The sequence below is a fragment of the Papaver somniferum genome, chromosome 7 (assembly GCF_003573695.1).
Source record: "Papaver somniferum cultivar HN1 chromosome 7, ASM357369v1, whole genome shotgun sequence".
Classification (NCBI taxonomy): domain Eukaryota; kingdom Viridiplantae; phylum Streptophyta; class Magnoliopsida; order Ranunculales; family Papaveraceae; genus Papaver; species Papaver somniferum.
The window spans coordinates 52,576,000-52,594,149 of NC_039364.1; positions in this window are offsets into that span (position 1 = coordinate 52,576,000).

Genomic DNA, 18,150 nt, shown 5'->3' on the forward strand with positions numbered 1-18,150 from the left:
GTTGTTTTCAAGAATAAATACTTTACTTAATTAATTTTGCATTTTTAGGTACTAAATAAAGCCTGGTTAACTCACGGAGCGAAAAGAGCAAAGAAACGGCAAAGACTCCCGCAGAAAGGCAGCGAAAAATGATGTTTGCAAGAGCCGGATCAACTAGAAGTGGGCTTGAAGAGGAAGAACTGTTCTTAAAGAATATATGGGCTTGGCATACCCAAGTTCCAAATCCATTTCCAATACCCAAAACCGCTTCCATTTTCAGCCGTCAGATTGGATCCATCACTTCATCCCACGGTCGCTTCATCATCGTGCATCAAACTCTGAAGTTCCTTTCAAACACCATAGTACCTAACTCCATCTGAAGCCGTCAGTTTTGTTGTATCTCATAATCCAACGGTCGCTACATACCTCTCCATCGTAGCCGTTCGATTCAATCTATATGGGATCATTCAACGCTCTTTACTCGCTGTTCATCAAAGTTCCCTATCCCCGCTTCACACCCTAGCATCGGAACCTATACCCTTCACCCAAACACTCCCTTCCCTTCTTCCCATCGATCTTCTCTTCCCCAAATTTCTTTCTTCTTCCCCCGACAACTGTCTGCAACTCCATCCCTTCACCCGCTGCGCCACCATCTCCATACCCCCTCTATCACCAAAAACCCATAAGCTCATTCCCTAGTTGTATCTCTTTATCGTTCTTAGCACCCACACACGCTAGGTGCTACAATCAAGAGAGAGATGAAACTAGGGTTTCATCACAGTTGAAGAGGAGTTGATCGAGCAGACAATAACAGAAGAGGAAGAGAAGTACAAGTATGGGTCGAGCATATTTCAGGAAAGTATTGATTTTTTAGTGGTTATTTTCGAAACCCTAATTTTTCTGATTTGGGGATTTTCATTTAGGGTTTGTAAAATTTGGGGATTTCTTGTACTATAAATAGATATTAGGTTTGTGTGTGTGAGCGTATGCCTGGGTTAGCCAGAGCTTAAACCTAGATGCCCGGATTAGCCGGTGCATCAAGCTGTAGTATTTAGGTTTATTTTTCAGTTCTTATAATGTTCTAATTTTCTAACTAGGGCTTAGATGAAGCTCTTAATCTAATATCAGATAATTTTGGTTATGAATTTGTTCTTGTTGTGCTTAATTACTTAAGGATAGATTTAATCTTTGTGCTACAACATATTACTTTCACCTTGTTTGTCATGCAACCTAGGTAGTTGGAACAATTCTATGTTGTTGTGCTGCAACTCATGCTTAAATGAATTGATTTATCTTTTGAATAGTTGTGCTTTAATCAGACAATTATTACTTAGGATAAATACTTTAGTTTTGATTAGTCATCCATCTTCAGATCACCTTGAATAAGCGGAAGACACGAATCCTCACCGCTATTCATTAAATGGACAGGAGTAATATCCATAACTGAATTATCTAGTGCAGGTTAAGCAGTGGATTCGACTGCCCTAGTGCTTTCTAATTGCATTCTAATATTGTTTGTGTAGTATAATCATTCATCTAGCCGTATCGTCAAAAAAAAACCTATTTGTGTTACTTCTTGTTCTGAAATCAGTTGTGGTGAGACCATAGATTCAACTACACACACCAAGTCCCTGAGGACAAACCCCTTCTTACCTCACTCTCTACAACTGACCCTGTATACTTGCAGGTCTAAGTTGTAGGTTCTTTTAAAACCACACCATAAAGCACACAGAGAATGATAATCACCCCCAAACTTAGAGTTTTCTGTGTCTCTAGAAAGACTAGTCACAACTTCCCTAATTTCTAGGTCATCGGATTCCCGAAAATGGTCAATTGATTCTTCTAAGTCGGGTTCATCCTCACTCATCTCTACGGGTATATCTTCTTCGTCTAATACTATTGTTTCTAAGTTGCTAGACTCTAAAACAAAATTTTCGGAATAAACCCGTTCCTCTAAACCACTATCGGCTTCGTAATCAAAAGGAAAAACTACATCGTCTAAAACGGTGGTATCCCTAATCAAATCCTCGTCCTTTTGAATAGGTGAATAATCATAAAAATTATTTGGATTTGAACTAGAAATAATATAATCATCATAAAGCTCAATTGGATTAATAGATTCCTGATTACTATGCCTACATATTTCAGATTCTTCATTACTACTATCCTCATCATCATAATAGTACAAAGATGATTGAACCTTATCTAAATAAGTAGTGTCTTTTATTCTAGCCTCGTCCTATAAATTAGGCAAATATTCACTATTGATATCAAGGGTAGAATTAGAAACCCTATTTTGGAAATTTAGATTATTTCGAGCAGCATTAGCCAACTGTTCATTTTCTGCCTCTAGACGTGCCTGAATTTTACTGAGCATAACACTTATACGTTTACCACTCTCGTTTATCATCTCAGAATATCGTGTACACTCTTGTTTTGACCTATTCATTGCAACTAAACGTTTATACGTCCTTTCAATCCGTTGTTGGGTCTCTTCTAGAGATGGAACAGGTTCAGAAATATCATAATCAGGACTAGTTTCCAAAAACGAGTAACCAGTACTACAATGTTCCTGATTTTGTTGCTCGTAAGACCAATTCGCGTGTGGATAGTAATTGGGCTCACCATGGTATGAACCATAACCTTGAAAAGGTTGGCGTTCCCAACTATTATTCCCACCATGGTCATAAAAATGATGATGTCCATATTCAAATTCAGATCGATACTCATTGTATTGGCTTCTGTCATACCAGTTCGACATTCTTAATTGCAAGGGAATTCTACACAATCACAAACAAGGCTGACTCGACCAAATCAAACCTACTGATTTCTAGCAAACAAAAAGCATGATGGCTCCACTTAGATTGTTTCTAGACCAGCTTCTAATCCTTCGAAAGGGAATTCGTTACAATTTAAGCAAACCCCTATGGAATCAATCCGAGTTAAAGTATGTTGAATTGAGGCGAGGGAAGCTCAGTGGAGCTTTGATACCCAAGGCCTCACCGCTATCACAAGGAGGCGCAGTCACGCATTAAACTCACAGAAACCATCATGAACTTCGAAGTATGCTAAAAGAGTAACCAATATTTTTCGAAAGATTTTCCTACCAAGCTCGTTACCCTATCAGTCTCGTTCTAATCAAATTTTAAGCTTGGGTTCGCGTTAGGTTTCGTTTACCTAAGGCGGGCAAGAAGGGAACGGTGATGAAATCCGAACCCTTATCTTATATGGCCAGTTCTTGCCCTTTACTAGGAAATTAAAGCAGCCGGTTCAGTCCTCAACATATAATCACCTTAAGGCAGACAGTAAACCCGCTGACAGGAGATTCACGGGTATTTAGAAGTTTACCTCTCGTACCAGACGGACGAAGAACCATTGTAGTCGACTCGGACCACTGACTCCGGTGTCAGTGTGCGAACCCGAGGGGCCGAGACGATATAGTAATCGTCGTCCTTCCCTGCACACAGTTTATATATAATTTTTTTTTTAGTTAATAATACCCTTCCGTAGGGTATGAAAAATAATGTCCCAAAATTTAAATTCCAAAGTCCATAAAAAAAGTGCAAAAGAAAAAATAAAGTCTAAGAGAAATAAAAAGTCTAAAAAAATAAAAATAAAATACAAATATCTCTCTTTTTTTTTCTCTCTTTTTTTTATCAAAATAAAAAAAATAAAAAATCTTCTTCTTTCGCCCCTTTCGCTTTGCCTTTTACTCCAGTCTTTAAGTATTCACCAAAAACTTTGGCAAAATTTTCTTTCGCTCCAACTTCCAAAATCTGAAAGAAAAAGACAAAAACCCAAAAACGTAAAGAAGAACAAAAAAAAAATAAACCTAAAAAAAAAAAAAAAAAAAAAATCTATATACAAGTCCCCGGCAGCGACGCCATTTTTTTGTTGTAGTATTAATTTTGCGGTAAATAAGAATTCGTTGCTCGGACTTGAAAAGATTTTTAAAACAAAAATATATACAAAATTTTTCACAGGATCAAGAGACACTGGGACTCAGGATTCCACCATTAATCATTCACAGGATTCATATATTTATTCCAAATAGTTATAGCTCAAATAATAAGGACTCTCATTCTTGCCAAGGTAGATTTTTAGAAGATTAACTGTAAATCGAAAGCATGGCATATCAAAAGCACTATGACCAAGCATAAACCATCAAATGAAATGACAATCAATTAAGAAAAATCATAAAACGATTAATAAAAAGTGCAAGTAGTCAAAAATAATTAAATATAATTATCCAATGCGTGAAATATGGCTTCCTCCATCATCCCAATATTGGGGTTTATCTACTCATATTAATCATGTTCTCAAAATACATTTTTATAGCTCAAAAAGTTGATTAAAAGATGAGAAAATGCTAAAACAAAGATTCGCAACAGTTATAAGCGTTACAATTGCGCTGTATAAAACAAAACTGAAGTGTAGTAAAGAACGATACAACCTTAGTGCTGTAAACAGCGACACAACTGAACTGCTGCGGGTACTGTTGAAGAACGACGCTTCTGGAGCGTCAGTTCTTCATCTTCTTCCTCCTCCTCGAGCGCAGCAGCAGCAACAGGAGATATTTCTCCCCTTCGCTTCTCTCGGCTCCAAAACTTCTCCAAACTCTTGATAACCCTCTATCATCTCCCAAGGGTCCCTTTTATACCCAACAGGCGCAACGAATCACTCGCAATAACTCCACATAATCCTCCATTACTCGGAAAATATTTTTTTCCATTTTCTTCACTGTCAGCCGAGATATGATCTTCTCCATCCCCTCTGCCTGCGCATATGAGCTGTAATACTTCCATAGTTGCATAAACACTTAAGAAGATCAGATATCTTCCCCATTTAGTCCACAAAACTTCCCAAAAATTCCTCTCACAGAGAACTCGAGCGTATCTCCCCTGTTTAACTCTCGATTGAAAGTTAGTGGTTTCTAGCCAAATTTAACTCATTTCAACGCTCAGAATAATCTTGTTATACTCAATAGATATGACCCAATTAATTCCAGCCATTTAGTCTCTCCACAAATCCATCGAAAATCAATTTGAAAATCTGCCAGGGAGAGAATATATTTTCCCGCCAAAACCATTATTTGAATTTTTTGTTTCCCGCCAAAATTGTTCTTGATGTTTTGATCAATTGGTGATTATCCAGCCAATTCTAACTGAATTCGATCATACCACTATCTCTGTTTAACTCAATGGAAGATACCCAATGATTTTTAGCTGTTTAGTCTCACTATAAGACCTCCAAAATCCTAACCCTAATTTGACAGCACTATTCACCCATTTTCCCTCCAAAATTCAAATATTTGAAATGTTGAAGATGGTGTCCCCTAATTCAGTTTGGGGTGCGAATAGCAGATGCCTTTTGGGGTGACCTGGGGTTCCCCTTAGTAATTGAGGTGCCCCTTATCCAACACTGAGAGTCCGAATAACACGTGTCCTCCGGGGATTTTACCAAATTTTCGAGCCGAATTTTCCAAAAAATGTTTATTTTCCAAAGGTGCCTACAAACACATAAAACACCAAAATTAGTACAAACTCGAGTGCCAACAATATATAGTATTGAGATCAAATTAAACACAAAAATGTGTCTATCAGTAACCAGCTTAAGTATGCGTACTTAAGCAACCGGATTTGAGTTTGTTTAGTTTCCAAACTCAGCAGAAATTATCGGTTCGAAAACTTCCGCCAGTATGCGTACGACTGCGGGTACGCATACTTAACATGTCTCCTTCACCAATTTCGTATATACACATATGCATACACTTGGCTCCCGGTTTATGGAGTTATATAATAATGTGCAAACACACTATATATGCTTATATCCAAATATGGTTACATTCTCAACTCTTTATTTCAATCATTGAAACATTCTTATATAATAACAATAGCCGTTTTCATAAAGTAACCAGCTTAAGTATGCGTACGGGTATGCGTACTTAAGTAACCAGATTTGAGTTTGTTTAGTTTCCAAACTCAGCAGAAATTTTCGGTTCGAAGGTGACTGGTTAAGAGTTTGTCAAAACCAAACTTAGCAGAAATTCTCGGTTCGAAAACTTCCGCCAGTATGCGTACGGGTACGCATACTTAACCTGTCTCCTTCACCAATTTCGTATACACACATATGCATACACTTGGCTCCCGGTTTATGGATTTATACACTAATGTGCGAACACACTATATATGCTTATACCCAAACATGGTTACATTCTCAACTCTTTATTTCAATCATTGAAAGATTCTTCTATAATGACAATAGTCGTTTTCACACACTATTAGCATCAAAGCAATTTTCAAGATATTGAAATAATCATTATCGAAACATTCCAAGCCTACATCAAATGATTGTATCACACAAACCATGTAAGATGTTACTCGGAAATTTTCTCATGATATAAGATGAACTTGGTCGAAGCGAAAGCTTACCAACACATATTGTAGTTGCAGGAAATCCTACACTACACCCCTCATATGATTTCATTAACACTCAACTCATTTTTAGATTAAAAATCTTAATTTTATTGATGAATCTTTGAACAATATTACAAGAAAAGATAAAGGAATCAAGAATAACCACTGCTTTAGATTTTCTATCTCCTATTTACTTGTTTCTTACTCAAAAATGATCTCTCTCTTTCCTTTACAACTGAACGACTATTTATAGGGAAGTACATAGTGGATGACAGTTAATCTGTCCTTTATTTTCGGATATGTCTTGCGACATTCTCGCAACCTTAAAAATGTTAATCTCGCAAACTCTCTTATTTTCGCAGAATCATTATATTTTTCTTATGATTTTAGCTGACGTCGTTTATTATGTCACTTCTGAAATTGTTCTGCCACGATGTTGTGTTGTGTTGTTGATAATTTTGCTGAGGCATTATTGCTGCGAGATTCTGATCCTACATCTTGCCTCTTCTCATATCTTCTCTGCAAAGTAGAGAATGATGTGAGAAATGCCGCAACTGTTCATCTCTTCATATTCTGCATTTATCACACGTATTCTTTCTTCCATCTGTTTCTTGACACGTCTTCTGTAACCGCTGCTTTTCAACCGCTCACGTCTTTTCGTCTTAATGGTGTTTATTTCTTCGAGTAAAAAATCTTCTTTATATATTCTTCTTACTCTTCTTTCCACTTTCTTTTTACTTTCTCTTCTCTTTTTATTCTCTCATCTCTAAAACTCTATTGTTCTTCCGTAAGTTCTGCTACTGTAATCCTTCCCTCTTCAATCTTCTTACTTTTTATTCATTCCCATACTCTATATTCAAATATGCCTCCAAGTGGCCATAAACATGAGAAAAACTTAAAAGATGTCCAAAAAGATCTTGCAGAGAAAGGTTTCACACTTTCTACCATTCCTGGTGAAAGTGCCAAGTCAATTCTTTCTATCAAACTTTTCTCTGATCAATATTGTGATGATCAACCAATCATAATTTCGCTAGGTAAAATTCTCGCAGGTCTCCCCATTCCTCTTTATGACCCAGATATTCCTCTGTTCTATGAAATTCTCGCTCACTCGGGATTTTCCCGAGCTATCTTCCAATTGAGTGGGGATTGCATCCGTCTGATGTTAGAGTTCGCTAACCATGGTGCTGGTAAAGGATCTCTGTACTCCAAAGAACTTAGGGATCCTAAATTCGCAAACTTGGAGATAATTGCTGAGAAATACACAGTAGCGAGTTTCTTTGAAAATTATGGATTGATCTTCATGAAGAAAGAGAATATTCGCTGGGGTATTCGTTTGAAAATGAAAGATAAAATTGATGAAGCTAAAATACTCATGCAAGATATTGATTGGCATTCTGGTAAGAACACAACTCCTCGCCAATCCAAAGATGATAAATGGTGTGTTTTTCCCTTGATGCTAAAAGGACCTTACATTGCTGGGTCAAATGTTCTTCCTGAGAATCTCGCTACTTATCAACCTTGGGTATTCTCTTGGACCGAGAAGGAGAAAGAGGTATGTTTCTTCCAGTTTCGCTCACTTTATATTTCTTTATTTGTCTTTATCGTAGTTGAGAATCATTGACAAATCCAATTTCTTTTCTAGGATAAATCCTTTCAAAAACTCTAGCACAAGAATCATGACAAATCTAATCCTAAGAGAATCTTGATCTATAAGAGGATTCATGCTAGAAGATGAAGAACCCAAATTTTTGAAATCCTTTTTGAAACATTGAAATTCATCATGAGATTAAGAAATTGGAAAAGAAAACTAGAGGAAATCACTTACTTGGAATGAACCTTGAACACCCCTTTTTCTTATTTTTCTTCAAAGAAGTTTAATGAGGGAAATACATGAACCCCAGATGTTCACGTACGCGGACTGGTTGGGAGGAAGAAGAAGGTATGCGTACTCCTTCTTTATATGCCAACTAGTGGGCTTGGACCCGTTTATGAACCGCGACCTACAAAAGGAACGTAGGATTTCTTTTGATGGTCACACACCAAGGTTGAGCAACCCGTGAAAACACTATTTATGTGAAGAGACGGATGCAGTAGAAAGCTTACTTAATTATTCTAGAATGACATAATAACTTTTTAACCCAATTATACACATATCAAACCATTCTTTCCCCATCTCAAGATATATACAAATGAGGTAATGTCAGGCTTGTTACCAAGTGGCACGATGTGCAGAGAGATTCTCATGCACTATTTCTGGTTGATATTTTTGAGCAGTGCCGATGATAAAATCATAGTAATGATGATAATCAGGTTACTAGAGCTTTCTAACTTCCTTTTTATTTGACCAGACAGAAGATTTTTCCGATATCTTGACACTGTTTCAACAACATGAGAACCTGTTTTATTGGTCTACTTGTGTTGACAGCGTGTTTAGTTCGTACATCATGTGAAAAAGCGGGGGTCTAACACCACCACCCAATATTTCCCTCAGCAATCTGTATGGACTAACTCCAAAATACTTTGCTAGAGAATCAACTAGACAGTCAGACTCAATCTAGATAAAAGTATCTCAATGAGTTAATATTTCTCTCTTGATTTGATTTTTACTCAAGCTAAAAACAATAACGAGTCTTTATCAAATACAAGGAATAACTTGGACGGTACCAAAGACCAATATCCAAGCGTTAATCAATGAAATCGACAACCACAAGGTTGGATCTCTAATCGATTAAAATTTAACGCACAACCTGTATTATTTCAATTATAAAGATAAACAATATAATGCGGAAAATGAAATAACACAGACACCAGAAATTTTGTTAACGAGGAAACCGCAAATGCAGAAAAACCTCGGACCTAGTCCAGATTGAATACACATTGTATTAAGCCGCTACAGACACTAGCCTACTCCAATCTAACTTTGTACTGGACTATAGTTGAACCCCAATCAGTCTCCTACTAATTCAAGGTACAGTTGTACTCCTACACAGGATACTGCGCACTTGATTCCCTTAGCTAATCTCACCCACAACCAAGAGTTGCTGCAACCTAAAATCACAGACTTGATAATAAACAAATCTGTCTCACACTGAAAAGTCTATCAAAGGATAAATCTGTCTCCCACAGAAAAACCCTAGGTTTTTGTTCCGTCTTAAGATATGAAGTCAAGGTGAACATGAACCAATTGATAATTCGGTCTTATATTCCCGAAGAACAGCCTAGATTAATCAATCACCTCTCAACAATCTTACTTGAATATACAAGAGGACGTCGAGGAATCACAAACAGTGAGACGAAGATGTTTGTGACTTCTTTATCTTACCTATCGGAGAACTCTCACGATCTCAAGCCAATCAAAGATTGTACTCGTACGATAGAAGATGCAAGATTAGATCACACAACTACGATAAAAGTAGTATCGGTCTGGCTTCACAATCCCAATGAAGTCTTTAAGTCGTTAACCTGGTTTTAGAGAAGAAAACCAAAGGTTAGAGGAGAATCGACTATAGCGAGCGCACTAGTATCATACAGACGTGTGGGGATTACTTTTTCCCAATGCTAGATGTCTCCTATATATAGTCTTCAAATCATGGTTTTGCCTTAGTTACAAAGCAATCAATATTCACCGTTAGATGAAAACATAATTTAGATTCAAGCTAATATTTCTCAACTGTTAGATCGAAAACTTCGCTTGTCACACACACTTGAGATATACGTTTACTGGGTTTGTGAAAACCGTGCCCAAACGTGTACGTGTATGTTGGTTCAACATAATAACCCAAAATGTCAACCATATGAGCATTTCATATTAACCTTGTTCTTCTTCACCATAACTAGTTCAATTGACTCAAAAGAACTAGTTAGAGAGTTGTTCAATTGCTATGAGATCTATGTAACTACACAAGGCACAACTGAAACAAAGATGATTCGATTCGATTAAATCGGCTCATGAACTTTATAGCCACGGTTTGCATACTGCATTCCTTAGTAATTTAAGTTTCATGTTCAGAGCACATCTTTAGATCATAACCCACTCAAGTACGCAAATAAGTTTTCGGACTTAAGACAACCGGTAGAGTTTTCCAAACTCAACAGAAAATCTCGGCAAGGCGACTTCCGCCAGTTCGCGGACTGAGTTCGCGGACTAAACACGCAAACGAGTTTTTGGAAAATCCCAGCAGAAATTCTCGGCAAGAGAACTTCTGTCAGTTCGCGGACTGAGTTCGCAAAATGAGTTCGCGGATTTGGCAAAGCCAATTCCTCCGGTTTCTCTCAATCAACAAAGTTCGCAAACTTCGAATTAAGGAATATGACTTATGCACATATGTGTTTCCACACAATGCTTATATCCATCATTGGTTATATACACCTAAACTCTCATTCCAACCATTGAAACAATCTTAGAGGACGTTATATAGTTGTTACACTATTTCTCGTCAAAGCGATTTTCAAAGTGATTGAAACATTATGACTTTCGTCATTAGGTGAAGATAAACCCGATCAAAGCGAAATGCTTTACCAACACATGATTTCGAGATATAGATAGGCGAGATATACTCGGCTCGAAATATCAAATGTGTATGATCCAGTCTATATAGCATACGACTTTTGTCTCATAAGAAGTAGGAGATAGAAGAGATAGACTTTTGAGTGATAGATAAGTTCAAGTCTCCACATACTTTTTTGTTGATGAAGTTCCACGGTTCCTTGAGTAGATCTTCGTTGTTGTATCATGAATCGCCATGAAGTCCTTGAGCTCAACTGCACTTTTATATCCTAGTCCGAGACTTAGCTATGTAGACTAGAAATCAAGACTCATAGTTTTGATCACTAACATTGACAAACATGCTTGAGATAGCAACGCATGCGAGGTCGGCCGAGCTATGCTCTAACAATCTCCCCCTTTGTCAATTTTAGTGATAAAACTATTAATACATATGGAATACAAAAAAGATAAACTTTAGTGGCTCCTATTCCATTGTCTAATCTTCAACGTTCCCTGAAATCTTCGTCCTTCCAAGTACTCCAATGATCCCAAAGGTTGTAAGTTTAGCATCACCATTGTTGAAGATCCGTAGCTATAACAATGAGAGAAATCGAGATTCTCGATCATCATTATACAGTGACATAGTATTATTATGTAACATCAAAGTCCAATTGCATCACGACTTTAACAATAATACTACGGTGATATATATCACTCCCCCTTAGTCAATACTCCATCTCACATGGAAACCACTCCCCATTACACAATGATCCAAAAACCATATGTATATGTAGTAAAACTACACATTAATTCTCCCCCTTTTTGTCAATAAAATTGGCAAAGGTACAAGAACGGGTTCCTAATGAAATTTCCGAGAAGAGACGTTTCATAGACTAAAAGAAGAAATACATACCAACTTAATTTAGATGCAATCATAAAGCCGAAGCTAAATGCATTCATCAAGGAGTTTTAAGATACAAGAGAACCCCTATAAAATTCCACAGCCGCACACCCCGCAAGATATTACTATTAAGCACAAGTTCAAAAGAACTCTCCCCCATTTGATGTCATTCCCGAGAGAACAACAAGAGCGACCTTAATTTCGAAAGAAAAGAATGATTTTTAATTGGACACCAAAAACCATAGAAAAATGATTTTCTATATCCAAAACTCAATCAAATTAATCACAAGTAAACCCATGATTAATTTAATTGGAATACACAACTAAATCAAACCACAAAAGTGATCAATTTAATTGATTTTGCTCAACATAAGTAAACTTACGGAGCTACGACTAAGGTAATCATACGGAGATGACTAACTTAATCGTTCACATACTCAACATAAGGAAAACCTTACGGAATATACGACTACATCAACCAATAGAACGTAGTTAGTATAGTCGTTCATATACTCAACACAAGAACTTTTGGAATATATGAAAACTCAACTAGACTAATTACAAGAGAACCCATAATTAATCTAATTGGAATACAAACAACCAAACTAATCACGAGGTAATCAATTTAATTGTCAAAAGTTTTGCTCGACAAAAGTAGTCTTTCGGAGCAAATAACTAAATAACCAACCAAGATGATTAATTTAGTTCATAATGCTCAACATATAGCATCTTATGGAACAACCAACAAAGCCAATAAGAATAATCGACTTAGTTGTATCGTGCTCAACATAAGACACACAATGGAGCCTTCATGGTAATACAAAAAGAATGGATCAAAGAAGATCAATACCGCAGAATACATACAAGGATCTATTCTATCTTTCCATCACTATATGCATAATGACATAACAGACTTTATCCTTGTCACACAAAAGATTTTATCCTATTTTCCATCAAATAAATGACTGCATAGGCATAACTTTTGTATTTGTCAAAAGTTCATTCGTCCTTTCATCAATACGAATACCAATTCATGAACGACTTTACTTTTGACGGCAATATGGGTAACTTATGTAGCAAATATTTTTCATAAAGAAACAAAGTATTCGTGGCTAAACATAAAAGTTATTACACCCCATATAAAATTAAACCAAAGTTTTAGAAAACAAGCATCAGCATTCATAATTTAGAGATTAGTCACTTGATTCATAAAAGTGATCTCTCTCAATTTCATAGAACTTTTCTGCAAGTGCTGGTACAACAAGTTCAACATACTCCACCTTCTCTTTAAGAACAACAATTTCTTTATTGGCACGAGCAAGTTTTTCTCTTGTTTCAGCAAGTTCTATTTGGAGAAGATCCATCTCATCTGCATCAACAGCAGGTGGAGCTTCAGGAACGTTTCTGACAGTTGAGGGAATCATCTTCTCAATGCTTGACCTTTTTATCATCGATGGTCCTCCGAGGTTGGTTCCAATCATTTGAAGGTTGTAGCCAGCACAAATTCTTGAAATAAGACAGGGAAGTCCAGGTCTCCTATTACTACTTTGTTTAACACTAATCATAGAGTTGACAATTACTTCACAGAAATTAATCTGCCTCCCCTCAATAATGAGGTAGATAAACTCAGTAACATCCTTAGTCCAGCGGTTGCTGTCACAGGTGTTTGGCATCATATTTTCCACAATTAACTTAGCAGCCACCTTGAGATGAATACCCGTTCCTTGTACATAAACCTTACCATCATTTCGAACAAGATTCCGATTAAACAGTAAGACTGAAAGGTCTTCTAAAGTTCGTCTTTCGGCGGGAGGAAAATGAGTGCCACAAATGGGTACTTGAACCAATCTTGAGATGATTTCTTTGTTAATAACAATAACAGTCCCTCCCACCATGGTTTTGAAAGAGCAGTTTACAAGATTCACATCATGAATATTTGCATAAAACTGTGCAACCAATTCATTATGAACATTACCCGAGGGATCGTGAATTATTCCCCACTGATGATGACTAAAGAAATTGTTAAAGTGAGGAATATCATCAATAGTTGGGTCAAGGAAACGTTCACGAATAGGTGTTTTGTTCATGAGTTCTACATATAGTTCACGTGCTGCACGGTTAATGAACCTAGCACCTATAGATAGGTCAGGGAACGGTTCGTCCCTGGGTTGACGGATAGAACTACCAACATGTCTAGTTCTTCTATGACTCATAATTGAAAGAAGAAAGCCCAAAAAGGTAGAATACTTACTCGGTTCGCGGTCTTGGACTAATGGTGATTCTCGTTTACAAACTCGAAACACAAAACGAGGTTTGTCCCAAGATGCAAAAGTTTCTTCTGAATCCAAAGCGATCAACAAAAGAGAGAAAAGCTTGAGAAGAAGTGATGAAGAGAGGTGAGGTGTGCGAACTGTTCTTCTTGAACAGGAGAAGGAGATGAGAACGAGAAGAGAGTTCTTCTTCTTTTTAAAAGTTGAACAAACCAAATGACACGGTTGCGAACTGGATTTGGCACGGAGGCGGTTCATGAACCAAGTATGTGAGTTGCACGTGCTGATTAAGGGTGTGTTTGATACTAGAATCATATGGAAAATCGGTATGCATACCAAGCTTTATTGTTTGCAAACTATGACACCAAGACAAGGCTTCCTTCCATGAATAAAAGCCTTTTGTATACCTGAAACAATTCCAGAGCATATCTTTTCTGAGATTATCAAGGAATATACTCAGTGACAATGGATTTTTCCTTTTCCATCTTGCATGGAAAATTATTAAGATTACACAAGACAGTCTTTCTGGTAATGTAAGAGATATTGAAAACATCAAGAGAAATGATAGCTTCAGTAACATAATGTGACCCATCAACAATTAATTCATGCTTCGTCGTTGACTTCAGAGGAGAGACCTCTTTGATTATCACATCAATCTCAACAATGGCATGATTTTTGAACATAACTTGATCTAGCCTGTAAAGAGATTCTTGCTCATTTGGAATATAGAGATCTATCTCAGACGATAGGCATTCAAGTTTATTTTCTATATCAGAAAATGTTTCTAGGGATTTCATACCAGTTAATGGCTTTGAAAACAATTCTTCAACACTTATGAAAAAATCAGTCATGGAAGAGTATTCCGAAATTCTTGGATCTGGTGGTGCATTTATTGAGATAGCACATCGGTCCATAAAGTCAGATCGCAACAAACACAGACTTGTATGGTCTTAAACGTGTTTGCCTGCTCTGATACCAATTGAAAAAGCGGGGGTCTAACAACACCACCCAATATTTCGCTCAACAATATGTATGGACTAACTCCGAAGTACTTTGCTAGAGAATCAACTAGACAGTCAGACTCAATCTAGATAAAAGTATCTCAAGGAGTTAATATCTCTCTCTTGATTTGATTTTTATTCAAGCTAAAAACAATAGCGAGTCTTTATCAAATACAAGGAATAACTTAGACGGCACCAAAGACCAATATCCAAGTGTTAATCAATGAAATCGACAACCACAAGGTCGAATATCTAATCGATTAAACTTTAACGCACAACCTGTATTATTTCAATTATAAAGATAAACAATATTATGCGGAAAATGAAATAACACAGACACCAGAAATTTTGTTAACATGGAAATCGCAAATGCAGAAAAACCCCGGGACCTAGTCCAGATTGAATACACATTGTATTAAGCCGCTACAGACACTATCCTACTCCAAGATAACTTCGGACTGGACTATAGTTGAATTCCAATCAGTCTCCCACTAATTCAAGGTACAGTTGTACTCCTACGCCTCTGATCTCAGCAGGATACTGCGTACTTGATTACTGTAGATGGGGAAAAACGATTTGCTGGTTTTTAAGAAATTGAGGAGACGACCGTACGGAGGAGACTCCTCGAACCGAGCGAAATGTTAAACCTCACACAGATGCACCGCTGCAAAGGGGGTGCTTTAGATTCGAGAGATCAATCTGTAGTACTCCGGCCTAAATCAAGACAATGACCGTTCCAGAGTAAATTCGGTCACAAGAGAGGATGGGTTGATCTGTAGGAGGGAAGCTGGGAAATGTGTGAAATCAATGGTAATCAAAGATTGTGGGTGTGTAAATTCTGAATATGATAAGCTCTGAATGATTGAAATTGCTAGATTGAGAGTAGTTGCTCAATTGATGAGTTGATGATCTCGTGTTGTCGATGAGACATGATATTGATGATACTGTTGATGATTCAATCATGATTCAGAGACTTATTTATATTGCTGGAATTTTAGACACCATGATCCCATGAAGTGTGACAGTTGATGGAATCAAGGAGTGGGAAAGTGGAGATCGTGTTTGAAACCAGTTGCTCAGCATGTGGAGACTTGGTCGATTTTCCACCCACTACTTCGTGAATTCCTTCAACTGATTGCACGACTTGCTCACATTCCATCGTGTGTTTGAACACACGTGTCGTAGACCGCCAGACCAAAACCCTAAGTGATATCCCCCCAAGTGACACGATTGACGTCTCGTGGTTCGTTAGTCAATTGATTACTTCGTGGTTTGATGGGACGATGAGTCCATGTAGTTGTTGAGTGTCGAACATGATGTTCTGAAACTCATGAATTGAGCATGTCATGAGACATAGGTATAATTCTTACGATGAAGTGAGCAAATATTGCTCATTCGATGGATCGTTGAATATTGATTGTTAAACCAATATTCCTTAGTTTGAGCAAATATTTATCACCTGAGCAAGTGTTGCTCATGTGATGAATTGTTGAATATTTGATCGTCTGAGCATGTGTTGCTCATCTGATGGATTATTGGCAGCGTACCAAAAATATTAATTAGAATACTGGTCGTTTAATCGAGCATAATTAATAAAATTAATGACCATGAGGCCGTCGTAAAATTATTAAGGTTGGAATCCGGAATGATGATCCTTGGATTCAGAAACCCTAATTTGATCAATTGATGATCAATTCATGGTTCGTCAGAAGTTTAACCATGGGACGAAAGAGGGAGGGACTACATGGGACCGTGGATCAACCATGTAGTGTCCATATGCTCACGTGAGCAAATACGAATAACTCCTGAAGAGTTGACGAATTGTTGGTGGAAGAATGATTAAATGCTGGCTTAATCATTTATTCAAAAATGCTCGTCTGAGCCTTAGGTGAAAAAACCTAATTAATTATGACGAGGCGAGGGAATGACCATGGAGTCATGAAACCGTCCTTGGGTTGTCACGTGACCGCCTGACGATCACTTCATGAAAATCCAAAGTGTTTGGAAGAGTTTTGGACCTAATACGAGCAATTGTGCAAATTAGGTCAAAACTATGAAAATTGATGGGACCGGCTTCCATGAGCCAATGAGCCAATCTTGGTCGGTCAAGATAGCGTGATCGTGTCCCCAAGGAGTCCGCGTCTCAGTCCTGAGGATTTTGATATTTTCTGGCGTGCAATTGAGCATCCATTCGAGAAAATATGCCAAAATTAAGGTTTCGACGAAACTGAGGAAAACACCAAGAGATGATGAAAAATATTTTTAAAATAAGGAATGAGGAGGCGTGGGACCGTTGTGGTCAAGGCATAGTCGGCCGGTCGTGACCACGGTCCCGTGGTGCCTTTTCCTTAATTTTATAATATTTTGATGATTTTATGAAAAATTCATGAATTTTGAGAAATTTGATGAATTTAGGGAGTTTCCATGAATTGAAGGAGTTTTCATGAGTTCATGGAAGCAAAATATTAAAATAATAAAAACACGGACGTGTGAGACCATGGAGGCATGGCCAACAGGCTATGGACCGGTCCCACGAGTTTTTCATAATTTTTTAATATTTTTAGGTATTTTTGATGATTTGAGCGATTTTTTCCTAATTTGAGAGAAATACCATAAAATCAAGGAATTTGATGAATTCAAAGAAAAATAGGATAAATAATAATAAAATAATAAAGCAAAGGGCATGCGGGACCGGCTAGGGCTTGGCCAGCCGGCTAGTGGCCCGGTCCCACAAGTTTTCATAATTTTATTTTATTATTATATGATGATTTGTGCAAAAAATACCATGAAATCAAGGACTTTTTTCATGAAATTAGAGAAATAATAATAATAATAAAATAATAAGTAACCGTGGGGTGTGGAGCCGGCTGGGACCAAGGCATGGCCGGTTGGCCAATGGTCACGCCCCACACTCCTTTCCTTAATTTTATATTATTTGTTATGGATTATGGAAGTACCATGAAATCGAGGAGCTTCCTCGAGACGAAGGAGATTTGATCAGATGAGAGAATTTTCATCAAATCATGAAAAATAATAAAACTGGCGTGGAACTGACCACGGCACGGTTGGTAGGTCGTGTGTCCGTGTTCCCAACACC